General features: G+C 40.5%; 1 long non-coding RNA gene across 1 annotated transcript; it reads right to left on the bottom strand.

The window, feature by feature from the left end:
• Positions 1-10700: 10700 nt before the first annotated feature.
• LOC132617882 (uncharacterized) lies at positions 10701-13571 on the bottom strand. Its single transcript, XR_009573859.1, has 3 exons — positions 12711-13571; positions 12329-12627; positions 10701-12018 (listed from the first exon to the last, which is right to left on the bottom strand). It is a non-coding gene; the product is annotated as an uncharacterized LOC132617882 (long non-coding RNA).
• Positions 13572-17021: the final 3450 nt, after the last annotated feature.

Here is a 17021-nt window from a genome sequence, read left to right as displayed (position 1 = left end):
TCCATAACACAAAAGGATAGAAATCTTACCTTTTTCTTCAAACTTCCACTTGCCAACACAAGCACTTTCTTGCCTTAAAAATTATCCCATGTTGAAGAGCATCCTTTAATTAGCAATATTGCTAGAAAAGTATGATTTTTGGATCAAAATCCATGGACTTGGAAAAATTTTCTTTTGTCTTGAAGGGGGCCGAACACCCCTCTTACTCTTTCTTTCATTCTCTTGTTTTGTTTTGTTTCTTGAACATTCTAAGAGATGATGACTACTTATATTCATTTTTTTGCACATGGAAAATATTCATTAAGTGGGTGGGCTTGGGCCAAGTGATGGCCGGCCACCCCTTACACAATTGGGCCTAAATTTTTTATTATTATTATTATTATTTATTTGAGCCCAATGACTTATGGATCACATTTTGCGATTCCCGAAACTAATTTCCAAAATTCCAATTTTGCCCTTGGCCTTCTCCGTGTTTCCACACCAATATTTTTCATGAACAACACACACATACAGTAATCCAAATCAACATATGGCCTTATTCCTTACAAATCATAATTATTCCGAATTTTCCCGAATACGCAAAAATACGGGATATAACAAAAAATGCCGAAAGAACTATAACAACCAAACGGGTCGTTACATCAGATACCAATTGAACCATTGCTCGTCCTCGAGCAAAGAAAAGAAGAAAAGTAGGGAAATACCTGAATCAGTGAATAACTGGGGATATCGGCTACGCATATCGGACTCAGTCTCCCAAGTAGCCTCTTCCACAGGACGGTGCTTCCATTGCACCTTCAGAGAAGCAATCTCCTTGGACCTCAACTTCAGAACCTGCCTATCCAAGATCGCGATAGGCTCCTCCTCATAAGTCAAATTTTCATCAAGCAATATGGAATCCCAATGAATAATGTAGGTACCGTCGGTATGGTATTTCTTCAGCATCGAAACATGAAAGACCGGGTGAACTCCTGCCAAGCTTGGTGGCAATTCTAACTCATAAGCTACATCACCGATGCAATCCACGATCTCAAACGGGCCAATGTATCTAGGGCTCAACTTTCCCCTCTTACCAAACCTCATAACACCCTTCATGGGTGAAACCTTCAATAGAGCCTGATCACCAATAGCAAACTTCAAATCCCGAACCGTCCGGTCTGCATACATCTTCTGCCGGTTCGAAGCTGTCGTGAGTCTTGCCTGAATAACTCTCACTCTATCAAGGGACTCTCTCAATAGATCCGTGCTCCCGGGTCGAGCCTCGAACCCATCAAACCAACCAATTAGAGATCTACCCCTCCTACCATATAAAGCCTCAAAAGGCGTCATACTAATACTCGAATGATAACTGTTGTTGTATGCAAACTCCACCAAGGGCAAGTGCTGATCCCAATGACCACCAAAGTCAATAACACATGCTCTCAACATGTCCTCGAGCACCTGAATGGTCCGCTCGGACTAGCCATCGGTCTGGGGATGGAAAGCTATACTAAAGTCCAATCGGGTGCCAAACTCAACATGGAATGCTCTCCAGAATCGGGAAGTGCAGATAGTACCCCGATCGAATACAACAGAAACAGGGATCCCATGCAACCTCACAATATCCCGAATATACCTCTTGGCTAACTTCTTCGTGGTATAGGAAACCTGAACCGGAACAAAGTGAGCGGATTTAGTCAACCGATCCACTATCACCCAAATAGAATCAAACTTGCCAAAGGTCTTCGGAAGGCCTGTGACAAAATCCATGGTAATCCTCTCCCACTTCCACTCGGGAATGGGCATCCTCTAAAGCACCCCACTGGGTCGCCGGTGCTCATACTTCACTTGCTGACAATTTCCACACTTAGCCACAAAGTCAACTATATCTCTCTTCATACGATGCCACCAATAGTGTTGTCTCAGGTCACGGTCCATCTTGGTCACTCCCGCATGAATGGAATAGCGAGAACTATGGGCCTCAGATAACATCAACTGAATCAGATCACCAACACAAGGAACACCAACACGTCCTCTAATCCTCGGTATGCCTTCAGAATCAATCACGGCCTCCTTGGCCTCACCCTCAAAATCCTATCTCGAATCTTGCTCAACTTAGCATCCTCAAACTGATGATCCTTTATCTGATCCAATAACGATGACCTCGCCTCTATGCAAGCCAAAATCCTGCCCGGGGCTGAAATATCAAGACAGACGAAAGTGTTGGCCAGAGTCTGAACCTCCATGGCCAATGGATGCTTGAAAATGATCAATCGAGCCAAACTCCCCATACTCACTGCCTTGCGGCTCAAAGCATCAGCCATATTGGCTTTACTAGGGTAATACAGAATAAAGATGTTGTAGTCCTTTAGGAGCTCCATTTATCGGCGCTTCCTGGAATTAAGATCTCTCTAGGTAAACACATGCTGAAGGCTACGATGATCGGTAAAAACCTCACAATGGACACCGTACAAGTAATGCCTCCAAAGCTTCAAGGCGAAGACTACGGCCCATAACTCCATATCATGGGTAGGGTAATTCTTGTCGTGAAATTTTAACTGACGGGAGGCATAAGCTATCACCTTACCCTCCTGCATCAACATCACAACCAAACCTATACAGGAAACATCACAATAGACAGCGAAGTCCTTGACCTCCACAGGTAAGACTAGGATCGGGGCTGTGGTCAAAAGAAGCTTGAGCTTTTGAAATCTCTCCTCAGAATCATCCATCCACTGGAATGGAACATCTCTTTGAATCAGTCTGGTCAAGGACGAAGCAATGGTAGCAAAACCCTTTACAAAACGACGGTAATAACTGGCCAAACCTATAAAACTATGAATCTTGATAACAGTAGTGGGCTCGCCCAACCCCTCACAGCCTCAATCTTCTATGGGTCAACCATAATCCCCTCCTTGGACACCACAAGTCCCAAGAATGCCACAGACTCGGACTAGAACTCACACTTAAAAAATTTAGCAAACAAACTATGTTTCTTCAACAACCTAAGGACGGTACGAATATAGCTCTCATGCTCCCTTCTACTTTTAGAATACACCAAGATGTCATCAATAAACACAATCACAAAAAGAATCAAGGAACAGCCTAAAGATGCCATTCATCCAAGTCATAAATGCAGCCGGGGCATTGGTAAGCCCAAAACACATTACTAGAAATACATAGTGGCCATATCTCGTCTGAAATGCTGTCTTCGGAATATCCTCTGCCCTGATTTTCAACTGGTGATAGCCAGAACGCAAATCGATCTTCGAAAACACAGAAACACCCTGAAGCTGGTCAAACAGATCATCAATTCGAGGCATAGAGCAATTGTTCCGAATAGTGACCTTGTTCAACTGGCGGTAACCAATGCACATCCTCATAGTCCCATCTTTCTTCTTCACAAATGACACAGGAGCACCCCAAGAGGAGACGCTTGGTCTAATGAACCCTTTGCTCAATAAATCCTGCATTTGTTCCTCAAGCTCTCTCAACTCGGCAAGGGTCATCCGATATGGTGGGATGGAAATAGGATGAGTACCCAGGTCTACGTCGATAGAGAAATCAATATCACGATCGGGTGGCATACCTGGCAAATTTGACGGAAATACCTCCGCGAACTCACTCACAATAGGGATAGACTCAAGGGGTAGAGATGCAACAGTCATATCACGAACATGCACCAAATACGCTAAACACCCCTTACTTACTAACTTCTTCGCCCGAAGGAAAGAAATAATCTTCTTCGGAGTAGGACTAGAAGTACCTCTCCACTCAAGCCTAGTAATGCTCAGCATTGCTAAAGTGATTGTCTTGTCGTGATAGTCCAAGATCACATGATAAGGAGAAAGCCAAGACATACCCAATATAATATCAAAGTCCACCATATCAAGAATCATCAGATCTACCCAAGTGTCATACCCCATAAAAGTAACTAAACAAGACCGGTAGACTCGATCAACAACCACAGAATATCTGACTGGAGTAGACACATGAACAGGTATATCTATGCTATCACAGGGGAAATCCCAACCAATGACATGTAATGCAGATACATACGAATAAGTGGATCCATGATCAAATAACACAGATGCTGCTCTATGACAGACATAAATGGTAGCTGAGATCACAACATCTGAGGCCTCTACCTCGGGCCTACCAGAAAATTAGTAACAATGGGCTCCATCACGCCCAGTCTAGGATCCCCCCATCGCACTCTGTGTACCACCTCTAGCCGGCTGGGACCCACCTCTAGAACCATGAAAAGTACTGTGGCCTGACTGAGCATTGCCTATATGAGAAGTCCCTCCTTGACCATCGGATGATACAGGAGTCCTCGGCGGCTGATAATCCCACCTAGGTCGGGGACATCTCCTGGTAATATTCCCAACCTCTCCACAAGAGAAACAAGTAAGAGGAGTCAAGTGCAGAAACAAGAAAATTGAAGGCTCGGATGAAGCAGCCCTGTACACTGGTCTAGAGAACGAAATATCAGGAGCTCTCTGTCTAGGTGGCTCACTAGAGAAAATCGGTAATGCCTAATGCACGGGACGTCCGGAATAGGGTTAAGATGGCCTCGAAAACTGACCGGCGCCCCTCGTACTAGAACCCCCAAAACTTCCAGTCTGACGTGGCCTCTTGTCATCACCACTAAAAGCACGGGCAGTGGCGCCCTCAACCATAGAAGCATGCTCAATAATAGACTGGAAGGAAGCCCCCATAGACTTCATCTGAAGGCAAGGAATCTATAGAGAGCCCACTAGTCCTCCCATAAAGCGTCTAATCCTATCGGCCTCAGTAGGGATAAACGGAGTATAATAGCGGGCCAAGTAGAGGAAACGAGTCACATATGACTCCAAGGACATGCCCCTCTGCTCAAGGTGTAAAAACTACTCCCTACGAGCCTCTCTCAAAGACCGGGGCACATACTTCTCAAGGAAGGCTCGGTAGAACTGAGTTCAAGTCAAAAGAGGAGAACCCTCAGGTGTGCACGCCACGAAATACCTCCACCACGTCTTCGCATCACCGCGAAACTGGTAGGACACATAATCAACGCTGTGGGTCTCCACTATACCCATACAGTGCAGCAGCTCATGCATATCAAGAATAAACTCATAGGCATCCTTAGACGAAGTACCAGAGAACCTCGATGGCTTTAACTTCCTGAACCTCCCCACCAGGTCCTGATCAGCAGTAGTCATAACGGCACCACCCATGGGCCTAATATCCTCACTAGGGGCAGGTATAGCATCAATGCGGGGAGCCATAGCTGCGGCGGGATGTGCTACCCGCGTAGGTCCCTGCTCAGGAGTCTGCACCCCAACCCTAGTCTGTGAACCCCCGCCGGGTGTAGTAACGCCGGCGGCCTTTTACTGGGCATCGAGATGAAGCAATACTCTGGCCATAGTATTATACATGGCCTGATCAGAAGTAACCTTAGGCTATGTCCATGCTGGGGCCCACCATTCTCTGCAGTCTGGTCTCTACCCGGCTGATACTCGGGCTCAGGAGATGGAGACCTCTCTCGTTGCTGGCCCACCGTCGGAGCTCTACCTCTGGCAGGGGAAGCTCTGCAGCCTCTCACTCTGCCGCTCCCTCTAGCTGTCGCTCGCCCTTGGGTGTCAGCAGTAGCAGTGGGCTCTGGCACCTGACCTCGGGCCATAGTAGCTCGATTCCTCACTATCTGTGAGAGAAGAGATAAGAGTCAAATGCCAATTTGGTCTTTCTAGATACCAATTTGAATAATGAAAGCACGATGGAGAAAAAGAAGGTGAGATTTCCTAAATGTCCTATAGCCTCCCGCAGATAAGTACGGAGCTCATCGCACCGATCTACGAGACTATACTAGACATGCTCTTGTGTTAAAGATCGGGTAACCTAGGGCTCTGATACCAACTTGTCACGACCAATTTTAGCCTAGGTCATGCGGGCACCTACCTTTCCCACCTCGGTAGGCGAACCCTTAGCTCAACATTAACAATAATAGAAAATAGCGGAAGAAAGTAAAATAACGTAAGTCTCATAATATAATATAATGTTAATAAGTGCGGAAGTAAATGAAATCCACCCCAGTATCTGGTCTGGTCATACAAGAGCATCTAAATCTGAACACTAAAGTTTGAATAATAATACATAAGTAGTCTCAAATCATGTCTCTGAATGGAAAGCAAGACATAAGTAATAGAAAAGTCTTCGAGGTCAGCGGACACCATGCTCACCCTGGAAAACTAAAGTGGAAGCTGAAGAGTCCATCAGCCACGAGTTAGAGAAGTAGATCCGACCTGATAGTTTGCATTCATAAAAAAATATAGCAAGTGCAGGTCAGTACAAACAACAATACTGGTAGGCATCATCGGCCGACTAAGCATAGTTAACACAATTCAGAAAATAAAGAAGATAAGCAAATAAAAAAATCTAGCATGAGACAATATAATCGCAACCGAATATCCGTCATCACCTATGTAAGCATCTAAACCCTAATATGATAAGTCCGAGTATACCTGATCCAATCTGATAACCACAATAGAATCGACACAATCCAATCATCACAACAAAAACATCACAATCCAATCATCACCATACTCGATCAAGTAATAATGCAATGCAGTGCAATAATGGTATGAATGTGATTTCATGCTATGCAAATGAGGTGTACACATGTACTCTGGACGGAAATATCAACATCTTGGTAGCACAATCCAGCGTGACTCGTGAAGTATAAGGGCCACCCATCCTGGATCTTTGCCCAACAGACAGACATCCTGGCTAATTGCTCACAGGGGGAGTCTCACGGGCACCACCCTAGGGGACCTGCAGAGTCCATGCATTAACAACGATTTTGGGATAACATTAGAATCGGCCATGCAACAACGATGGCCGAATATAACCATCGGACATTGGCCTCCTCACAGTCACTCAAAAGAGTTTGTCAAATATCAGTTGCACAAATCAACGATTCTGGAATTGAACCTCGGACATCGGCCTTCTCACAATCACTCAAGTAAAAGAGTTTATCAAATATCAGTTTCATATAAACAACGATTCCGGAATGGATCTTTGGACATTGGCCTTTCCACAATCACTTAAGTAAAGGAGTTTATCAAATATCAGTTTTCCTCAATCAACGATGTCGGATCATCACCCGGTATCGGCCATGCATGAATATGAGGGAATGCGTGCAATACATATGTCAATCATCAACAATCATGTTTAATGTCACAAATACCACAATGAGGTATGCAAACAACGTATTGCCTCACAACATCACTGTGGGTATGCCAAAATATATCAAATCAAGTATAACAGTGGGTACGCCAACACATATCAATAACTTAAGTACTAACAGTGGGTACGCCAACATATATCGAGCACAAATACTAACAACGGTATGTCCATTCTATCAAAATTAGTATGACAAGAAGGACTCAATATCTATCAACTACATATGGCATCAAGCCAAGAAAATTAATCAATCAAACACACATAACTGGGTGGCTAGTCCCAACATACATCAAGGCCCAACCTAAGGCAATATCCATCCCAACTTTGTACCTAATAGTTCACATGCTGTCTCCGACCTCATAATCTAAATATGTGATTCAAGTCTTATCAAAATAAACCATAACCTATCTGGACTGCTGAACTGCAACACCACCAAGTCACTATATTGCTTTGCCCTTCCTCTCAAGCTCAGAACCAAAGTAGTCTAAGCATAATCGAATTCCATATTAGAAATCATGACGAATGATACTAAGATTGTTATGATATCAACTAGGTCCATTTTAACACTAGTAATTGGGGAAATGGGCCCACAAGGGCAAAACGGGAAATTCATGAGAAAAATATGAAATTAAGTACTAGGGAATCATTACCCAACCATTAATTGTTGATTTAACTCAAGAATTGGTCTAAATCTGATTTCAAATAAAAATCCCCAAATCGGGTATAAACCCTAGATCTCTAAATCCGAAATTTAATGTTAAAAGTGGTAGATATATGATCAATAAGCATAGATTCATCAAATTTTAGCATTAACATCATCAATTTATCATACATGACCCTAAGGAAAGTTTCCCAAAATCCTCCTCCAAATTCCATCTATAGGGAAATGTTAAAGGGAATGGAAGAATCTAGAATGATTGTGATTAAGGAAGAGTAAAGAATTATGCAAAGTTTACCTCCAAGAATTTCTTTAATTTATCTCCCAGAACAGCTTCTTTAAGCTACAATAGCGAGATATGAAAAAATGAGGGTCTAAGACTTATTTAAGACACATTTAATGAAATATAACTGCCTGTCATTGCCACAGCGATTGGAATACCGATAGCAGCACCGCAACGGTAGCTGGGATAACGCCGCAACGGTATGGCTCCTATTACACATTACCGCCCCAGCGGTCATCACACAGCCACAGTGGTGACGCTGGGGCGGCTCTGGTGCCGCCATTGCGGGCACCAGACACCAGAATTCCCATAATTTTCTAAGTTCTCAATCGAATTTTCTGGTTATTCCCAAGGCCATCTGTTCAAAACCCGACCACCTAAACCCATACAAAAAACGGACCCATATAAAAAGGTCTGTTTGCCCAAAAGTCAACTTCGGGTCAACCCTTTTTACATAAAGCCCATATTTTTACCAAAATTGCTCGAATCTAGTCTAGATATCTTGGGAAGCGTATCAACGGTCCCCTTAGATCAAAAGGGAGCTAATCAATGCTCACGAGTGGGCGAAAACGCCGAAAAAACTATAACGAGCAAACGAGTCATTAGAATAAGGAGGCAGATGGAGAACCATTCAGTGATCCAACATTGTATCGGCAGTTGGTGGGATCATTAGTTCATCTCGCTATGACAAGGCCGAACATCTCATATGCATTATAAATTCTAAGTCATTTTGTGGCTAATCCTTACTATGTACATTACACGACATTACTTTGTGTCTTTCGGTATGTTCAGGGTTCTATGAGTCGAGGTGTTCTTTTCCATTCTGATGCTCCTATAAGTCTTGAAGGTTATGCTAATGCAGATTGGCCTGGTTGTCTAGATTCTCGCCGCTCCATTACTAGTTGGTGCAGGTTTCTTGGAACATCTTTGATATCTTGGAAATGTAAGAAACAATATCGTACGTCTAAATCATCTACGGAGGCTCAGTATCGGGCTATGCCGACAGCAAGTTTAGAAATTGTTTGGCTACAACGCCTATTATCTGAGCTCAGTGTTGCTTTTACAGCTCCTACAGTGTTACATGATGATAGCACTAGTGCAATTAAAATAGCCACAAACCCAGTGCAACATGAAAACACAAAGCATATACAGTGGACTGCCACTACATTTGGGAATCGGTCATTGATCGGCTCATCACTCTACAACACATTTCTTCTCAAGATCAGCTTGCCGATTTATTTACAAAGGTGATGACCCGCGCAGGACATCACTATCTTATGTCCAAATTGCTACTGTATGATCACCAGTATCAATTTGAGGGGGATGTTAGTCAATATTATAATTGTATAGTTATCACAAAATATACTCTTTCCTAGAATAGGACTTAATTACTAATTGTATAGTTAGTACAATATGTACTCCTTCCTAGAATAGGACTTTGATTGTATAGTTATTATAATATATACTCCTTCCTAGAATAGGACTTTAACCCTACAGTTGTATATCTATATATATTCCTATGGTATTATTGAATAAAGATAGAAAACAGTTCTAATCGTTTCTATTATCAATTATATGTCCTAATGTATGTTCGAAAATGTTCAAATTCTTCAGTATTCCCAAAATATAAATTGTACAGTTCACTAGGTACCTGGTCAGAAACTAACCTAATTGAACCATTATTGCAACACAATCCAGGCGCCTCATATTCAAACCTTTTCGCACCACAAAATTTACAATTAGGGACAATCTTCAAAGGCTCGTAGTCTGATTGTAGCTAGACCTATGTTCGCACAACACATCATTGGAACTAAGTCACATGTAATGTATGATAATATCACAACAAACAATAAATAATTGGCGCGAACCTTTGTTTTGAACGATCTTTGAAGTGCTATGACATTGTGAGTTAGATGTACCTGAGGTCGAACCTAATGTCAGGAGTTAATAAGTTAGTTTTGTATAGTAATTGTATCAGAAGATAAAAGCAGTATTTTGTGGTACTAACCTACTTCATACACACAGAATGAAGGAGTTATATTCTTTTGCTTGTCGGAAGTAACTGGCAAAGTCGCAGAAGGAGATTTATTGGCTAACACATATAATCTACACACAGTCAGTGTCATTCGATTGTAAGAACATGTAGAAATTCCCTAACTTAGTTGAACCAAAAAAGTTAACAATGAAAGTTTAGTGATATGACCTGTTGTAGAAGTAGGAGAAAAGTTCATCCGCTGAGGCATCTGTTGTTGAGGTGCAGAGCAAAAATGTTGAAACTCAACTGCACGTTGTACACCAACAATTGCATCCTCAGAAAGAGTATTTCTTTTGAACTTTTGCCTTTTTTTCATCGTTGTAGCAGAAGGGCTTCCTTTTTTCCCACAGATATCTATTATAAATTTCATGTCGTCTAAGCTTCATCTCAGTATCTGTTTTTGTTGGACAGAGATGCTTATTCTTTTCTGTAGAAATCATTAGCTCTGTAGCTCGTACAACCTTCATATATTTACTACCATATTATAATTGAATTCAAGCATCCAAGATGTACTTTAAGAAAATTGTTCGAATATTCCAAAACCATGGTACAACAAATATGGGTTTGCACTTCAAGCTAAAAAATGCCTACAGCCGTGTCAAAAAAAATTAATGATAATTTTTTTCTTATTTGGGCAACTAACAAGATGTTTTATCACACAGTTTATGTTGATTGGCAATAGATTCTACAACAGTTATGTTGCGTTTTAAAATTGTATGTTTTGATATGTAATTTCTGCTGTTGGATAATTTAAGCACATTGTTTAGAATTGTTGCACCGTGTCATTAACATGAAGATTTATTGACAGAAACGTGAACTTGTACAGTGTTTGTAATATTGACAGTATGAGACCAAGCGTATGTGGAAGGTGCATAAAATGTGGAAATTTTAGATGGGTGGAAATTTTGATTGTGGTAAATAGAAATAAAATGAGGTGGTCACTGTGTATAGTAGGTGTAAGATGTAGGAAAGCTTCTAGTATAAGCAGCCGACTCTAGGGTAATTTCTATAATATTTTCTATTAGTATAGTTATACATCTAACAAAGGTCTTTTTTTTTTTTTTTGCTGGAAGTTCTTATCATGTTACCATTGTATTGCCAGCTTTTTATACATGTAATAGATAAAATTCTTCTTATGTGATTATCCATACAGTTAATTTGTAATACTTTAGTAATTCATTTTCAATTGGAAAGTTGTACTTATCTTGAAGCTACAAATAGATAAGTGTGAGATCAGAGGTGCAACAAATTTGTGAAGGTGTAAAGATATTTTAAAACTTGTAAATGTAAATTCTAAGATTATCGATTATGAATATTAAGTTGTATTAAAATCAAGAATGATTTATGAACAAAATTCACATCGTTGTTTTAGTTTTCCATCTTATTATATCAATTCTGTTGTATAATTTCGTCAATAAGACCATCTTTAAAAACTCCACTGTATGAGCTTACAGGCAGGCAGTCATTGTACTATGCAAGCGAATCCACAGCTAATATGTTGCTACGTTAGACATATGTCTTTTCCCAGTAAACGTAAAGGGAAAATAGAAGCTCGCAGATAAGACATTGTACAAAAGTCGCTCAAGTGAAATAACTGTTTCCTACATCTAAAGCCTGTGCTTACAAACATAAGTACACACTATTTACAGTAATGTACACACACAAAAAAAAAAAAAAAAACTGAGCATTTTGTTGATTCGGGCAAGCATTTGAAATTTCTATCAAACACCAAAGCTTCCATCAAGCACTACTAGTGTAACGATCAGTGCGGCCTAGGAAAATGCAGTTGTACACGCCACACCATCTGGGTGAGCTCATCAGGTGTAGCTTTTGTTCTCTACGCTGTATATAAACCAAAAAAATGAGTCATTTATAAGGTGTATGCAACTGTGTACATTCATATCAACGTAATGTCGGGGAAATAATTCTATTCATACAGTATAAAGTCTACTTGAATGCACAGAAAGAGGTATAATATAGCTTCAAAGCAGTTGTTCCTACCTCTGTTACGGAAAACAATTTACAACCATGTAATTTCTCTACAGCTGAGAGTTCAGTTAACAACAAATTGGGGTAATTTCAGTTTCAACATCATGTCTTAATAACAAATTTCTCAACACTTTAGGTAAAATATTCAGCTGATATTTCTAACCTCTGATGAATTTTCGATGGAGTAGTTGTTTCCGTTTTTTATTTCTTGGTTTCGTCGTCCGATGATGTAGATGCTGAAGATTCTGCCAAAAACATGGTTTCTTGTGGAGTATATGATAGAACAACAAAGAACAACCAAGGTACTAGCTATTTTATCTGGCGTTCTGAATAACAATTTTTGTAACTGAAGCCTGAAAAGTTTATATTTAAGTTGTTGATTGATATGTTCAACAGGCATCAATTCATTCTGGCATAGTGACCAATATCATCTCCATACAATATTAGGCAAACCTGTTCTTCCTGCAGTTCGTAAAAGTTGACAACGTTCAAATTCATAAATAGTGGTGGATACTATTATATAGTTACAACAGATGCGGATGTACGTGCTCATCCTGGACAATAATTATCTGAAAGCGTGTCAGCTGATCCCTGCTCTCCCTTGGGCGAACTTTATCTACGGCCTGGAGTTTACAAGTCCAGTCTTTAGTCATCGGTGTGATTGCTACGATGTTAAGTCTCTGCTCCATTTTGTGAGCGTCGTTCTAATATATAATGATAAAGTTGTAAAACAAACAATATTCAGACATACAATATGTTAAGTCATCATGCGAACAACTTTTTCGATAGTTAGATGTGCGACAAATGAAAGGGAAAAGAAATTGTAACAAAAGAAATTGTAACAGAGTATTTATAAAAATTTACTCCAGCTTATTACAAGAACCATTGTCGAACAAATCAATGAGAAAAGCTAATATGAGATTCATTGGAATATATTTTTTTCCTGGAGACGTATAAGGCAAAAGTTAAGTCAAGCATTCTATGAAGCCTAAAGCATAAAATTGACAACAACAGGGGAAACAGAAGGCTACATAAGAAAAGCCACAAAGGTAATGTCTCATTCAGGCAGATTCACAAATAGGTAAAGAGCAATAAGTATTCACAGGGCAAATATTTCCTCTAAGCAGCAGGCAGAAAAGACCACTATGCCTTGAAAAATCACTGAGTGGAAAAATAAGCAGAGTATAAGAAGACAAGAACAATAAGGAGTTGGAGAGAAACACAGTAAAAGGGGAAAACGGGGAAGCAACAACTCAACTATATTCGCATAGTAGAAGGGTAAAGGCAACAACAAAGGATTGAGGATTGTAATGAACGGCTAGGGTTTGTGAATTAGGAAAGTGGAGTGATTTTGTGTATATGTTTAGTCTGAGTGTGTAAAGAGGTGCATTGTGGCAGATAATAAGAGGTACAGCTAGACCTAATTGGTAAGCCAGTTGGCAAGTGAGCTGGTTAAATTCATCAATGGCTGAGGATCAATCTCGTAAACCGGTTAATAACGAAGGGTGGAGATTATTTATAAACAGCTGATTGTTGGGCTCTTATAACTAATTAGGCCAACAGATACAGATTCGGTTTTTGGGCTGGTGCAATTCTCATTCTCGTCCACATTTCTTCTATTAGTCTTCTCTCTAAACTTCTACCTCTCAATTCTTATTCCTTAATTCTACCATTGCAGGTTGAATTCGAGTTTATTCACTTGTATTGATTCCTCAGTTGTGTTCTTATAATCATTTGGTGACAATCATTTGGTTGTGTTCTTACAATCATTTGGTTGATATAATCATTCAGTGACCATTAATAAAGCCCAATTTCAGCATCATTTCCATTTTTACACTACACTTTGCCTATTAATTCACATGTAAATTACAATTGGTATCAGAGCCACCCACAGCCCTTCGTGTCCTTCGTGCCTTGGATGGTGACGCCTGTTTTGCAGTGTTCGCCTGGGGCCAGTAATGTCTAGCGCATAGCCGTCGAAGATGACAATATAAAGCATGGTGGTTTGTTATGTGCCACATCAGTGGGCATAACGTGCTTATGTGGGTTTAAATAGCCTTGGGCTCTCCCACCTTAATAGCTAGCTTTTGGGGGTGTGAGTTAGGTACAAGGTTGTTACAAATAGTATCAGAGCCCATTTCTGGCCACAATGACAGTCCTAGAAACACGATCCAAAATGATAGAAGAATTGGTAAAAAAAGTTAGACACTCAATTACAAACTCACATTGAGTCGAACGACTCGAAAATGGAAGAATTAGGTAAAAAGAGTATATCTTGTTAGAAAAACTGGCACCGGATATAGAGGAAACACGAGGTAACACTTCTTCATGCAACACACCCACTCAAGAAGGGATTCTGGGAAGTGCACCAAGGGGATTTCGACCACTGGACCCAGTACACAACAGATCTGCAAGAGAAGAAACATGTGAGTATACAAAACAAAAAATCTCCTAGAGAGCAGCATCCAAGGTTTGAGTTTCCTTACTTTGATGGGAATGACCCTTATTCATGGTTGAGAAAGGAAGATAGATACTTTCAATACAATCGCATCCTAGAGTCTGACTAGAAATTAGAAATTGTTGTAATGCACTTAACTGGAAAGGCAGAGGCATGGTTCTTTGCCTACCACGCCAACAAGGGGCTAGTTAGTTGGAAGGAGTTTAGTGAAGAAATTTGTAAGAGATTTGAAGGGGCTAGTAATAGCAAAATGAATTTAATTAGAGAGTTCGAGAAGACAGAGCAAAAGGGGTACAGTGGATAAGTATTTGGAGAAGTTTGAAGAGCTAAAAACAAGTGTGCTAATAAGGAATCCTACAATTCCTGAAGAATTCTTCTTAGAATTCTTTTTTTTTTTTGGAAGGACTCAAGGAGTATATAAGAAACACCATATAGCTACTCAACCCTTATTCTTTCACTCAAGCCATTGACAAGGCTAGGCATCAGGAGAGGTTGCTCAATGCACAAGAGAAGAAGGAAAAAGGTCAATGGACTAAAGGAGGAGCTACAGGGTTAAACCAGAACACTGTTAGCTATGGAATGAGCACTGGGCCCAATTTGAACAACCAGAACAACAAACTATTTGAGTGTAGAAGGGCAAATGGGTTGTGCTTTAAATGTGGAGAAAGGTACACTATGGGTCACTAATGCAAACCAAAATAGCTGAATACTATGGATGTTGTGGTGGACCAAACAGTAGGAGAGTTGATAGAAAGAGAAATCACAGAGTTGGATGAGATTGAAGGCATTTAGAGAGGTGAGGTAATGGAGGAAGCAGTTATTCTAAATGCACTACCAGGAGTGGAAATGCCTAACACAATCAGACTGATAGGGTAATCAAAGAAGAACAAGATCACAACTTTGCTAGATTCAGGAAGCACTCATAGCTTCCTAGACTCAGACACTGTCAAGAGGTTAGGGTGCAGTATTAGCCACGTAGCTCCCATGCGAATTACTGTGGCTGATGGGAATTGGATATACAGCAAACATACTTTTCCTGCATTCAAATAGAGGATCCATGGGATTGAGTTTGAAGATAATGTGAGGTTGATCAGGCTAGGGGAAATGAAACGATATTAGGAGGGGACTGGATGAAACAACACAACCCTGTACTCTTAGATTTTCTAGAGTATAAGGTTCAGGTGACTCATAAGGGCAAAAGGGTTGAGTTGAGAGGCATGTACCACCATGAGGAACTAAAGAAAATGATAACTAGTTAGACGAAATAGTTCCTTAAGAAAGGGCAAACTATCTAGGCACACTTATTTACAATATCAGCTATGGAGGTGGGAGAAAAGGAAACTGTACTTGGAGAAATTCAGCAAGTGTTAACTAGGTTCCCTGATATGTTGTCTGAGCCAAAAAGCTTACCACCCATGAGGGAGAATGATCACTTCATACCCCGAAAAAATGATGCATCCCCAGAAAGTATTAGACCCTACAGATACTGTTACTTCAAAAAAAAAATGAGATTGAAAATAGGTCAACTAGATGCTTAATAGTGGATTCATTCAACCCAGCCATTTCCCATTCTCATCCCCAGTCATACTAGTTAAGAAAAAAAGATGGAACTTAGAGATTCTGCATTAACTATAGGGAGTTGAATAATATAATGAATAAATTTCCCATACCCTTAGTAAATGATTTGATGAATGAATTGTGTGGTTCCTGTATCTACTCTAAGATTGACCTTAGAGTAGTGTATCACAAAATTAGAATGAGAGAAGGGGATATACATAAGACTGGGTTCAGAACTCATTTAGGGCACTATGAATTCAAAGTCATGCCATTTGGCTTGACCAATGCCCCTGCAACCTTTCAAAGTTTAATGAATCATGTATTTTCTGCTTACCTAAGAAAGTTTGCACTAGTGTTTTTTTATTACATTTTGGTATAGAGTGCATAAGTTTCTGAACATCTTTTCCATTTCAGCAAAGTGCTAGAAGTACTGAGAAAAGAGAACTTATTTGATAAACTGTCTAAGTGCTCTTTTGGTCAAGAAAAGGTGGAGTACTTGGGTCATGTTTGTCACGACCCAACCCCGTGGGCCGCAACTGGTATCCTAACTGGATACCCATACGTCCCTACCTGATAGAATCGGCGTACCAGACTGAATATTTCAAATAGGTGTTTACAGATTCAAGCCAATACAGATACGGCGCGCGCGAAAATATATATACATATGCATACTGAAACTTTTGCATAAGCCAATGAGGCTAACATAGCAGACGGAGTCACAAAATCGTACGCACCTACCTGAACAGATGTAACCCGTAACCCACGTACATATCTACAGGCCTCTAATAGACATACAAAATCAGATGACGGGACAGGGCCCCGCCGTACCCAGAATTGTCAT

The sequence above is a fragment of the Lycium barbarum genome, chromosome 11, assembly GCF_019175385.1.
Source record: "Lycium barbarum isolate Lr01 chromosome 11, ASM1917538v2, whole genome shotgun sequence".
Taxonomy (NCBI): domain Eukaryota; kingdom Viridiplantae; phylum Streptophyta; class Magnoliopsida; order Solanales; family Solanaceae; genus Lycium; species Lycium barbarum.
The sequence above is the reverse complement of the archived record's forward strand: the minus strand, read 5'-3'. Positions and strand labels throughout refer to the sequence as shown.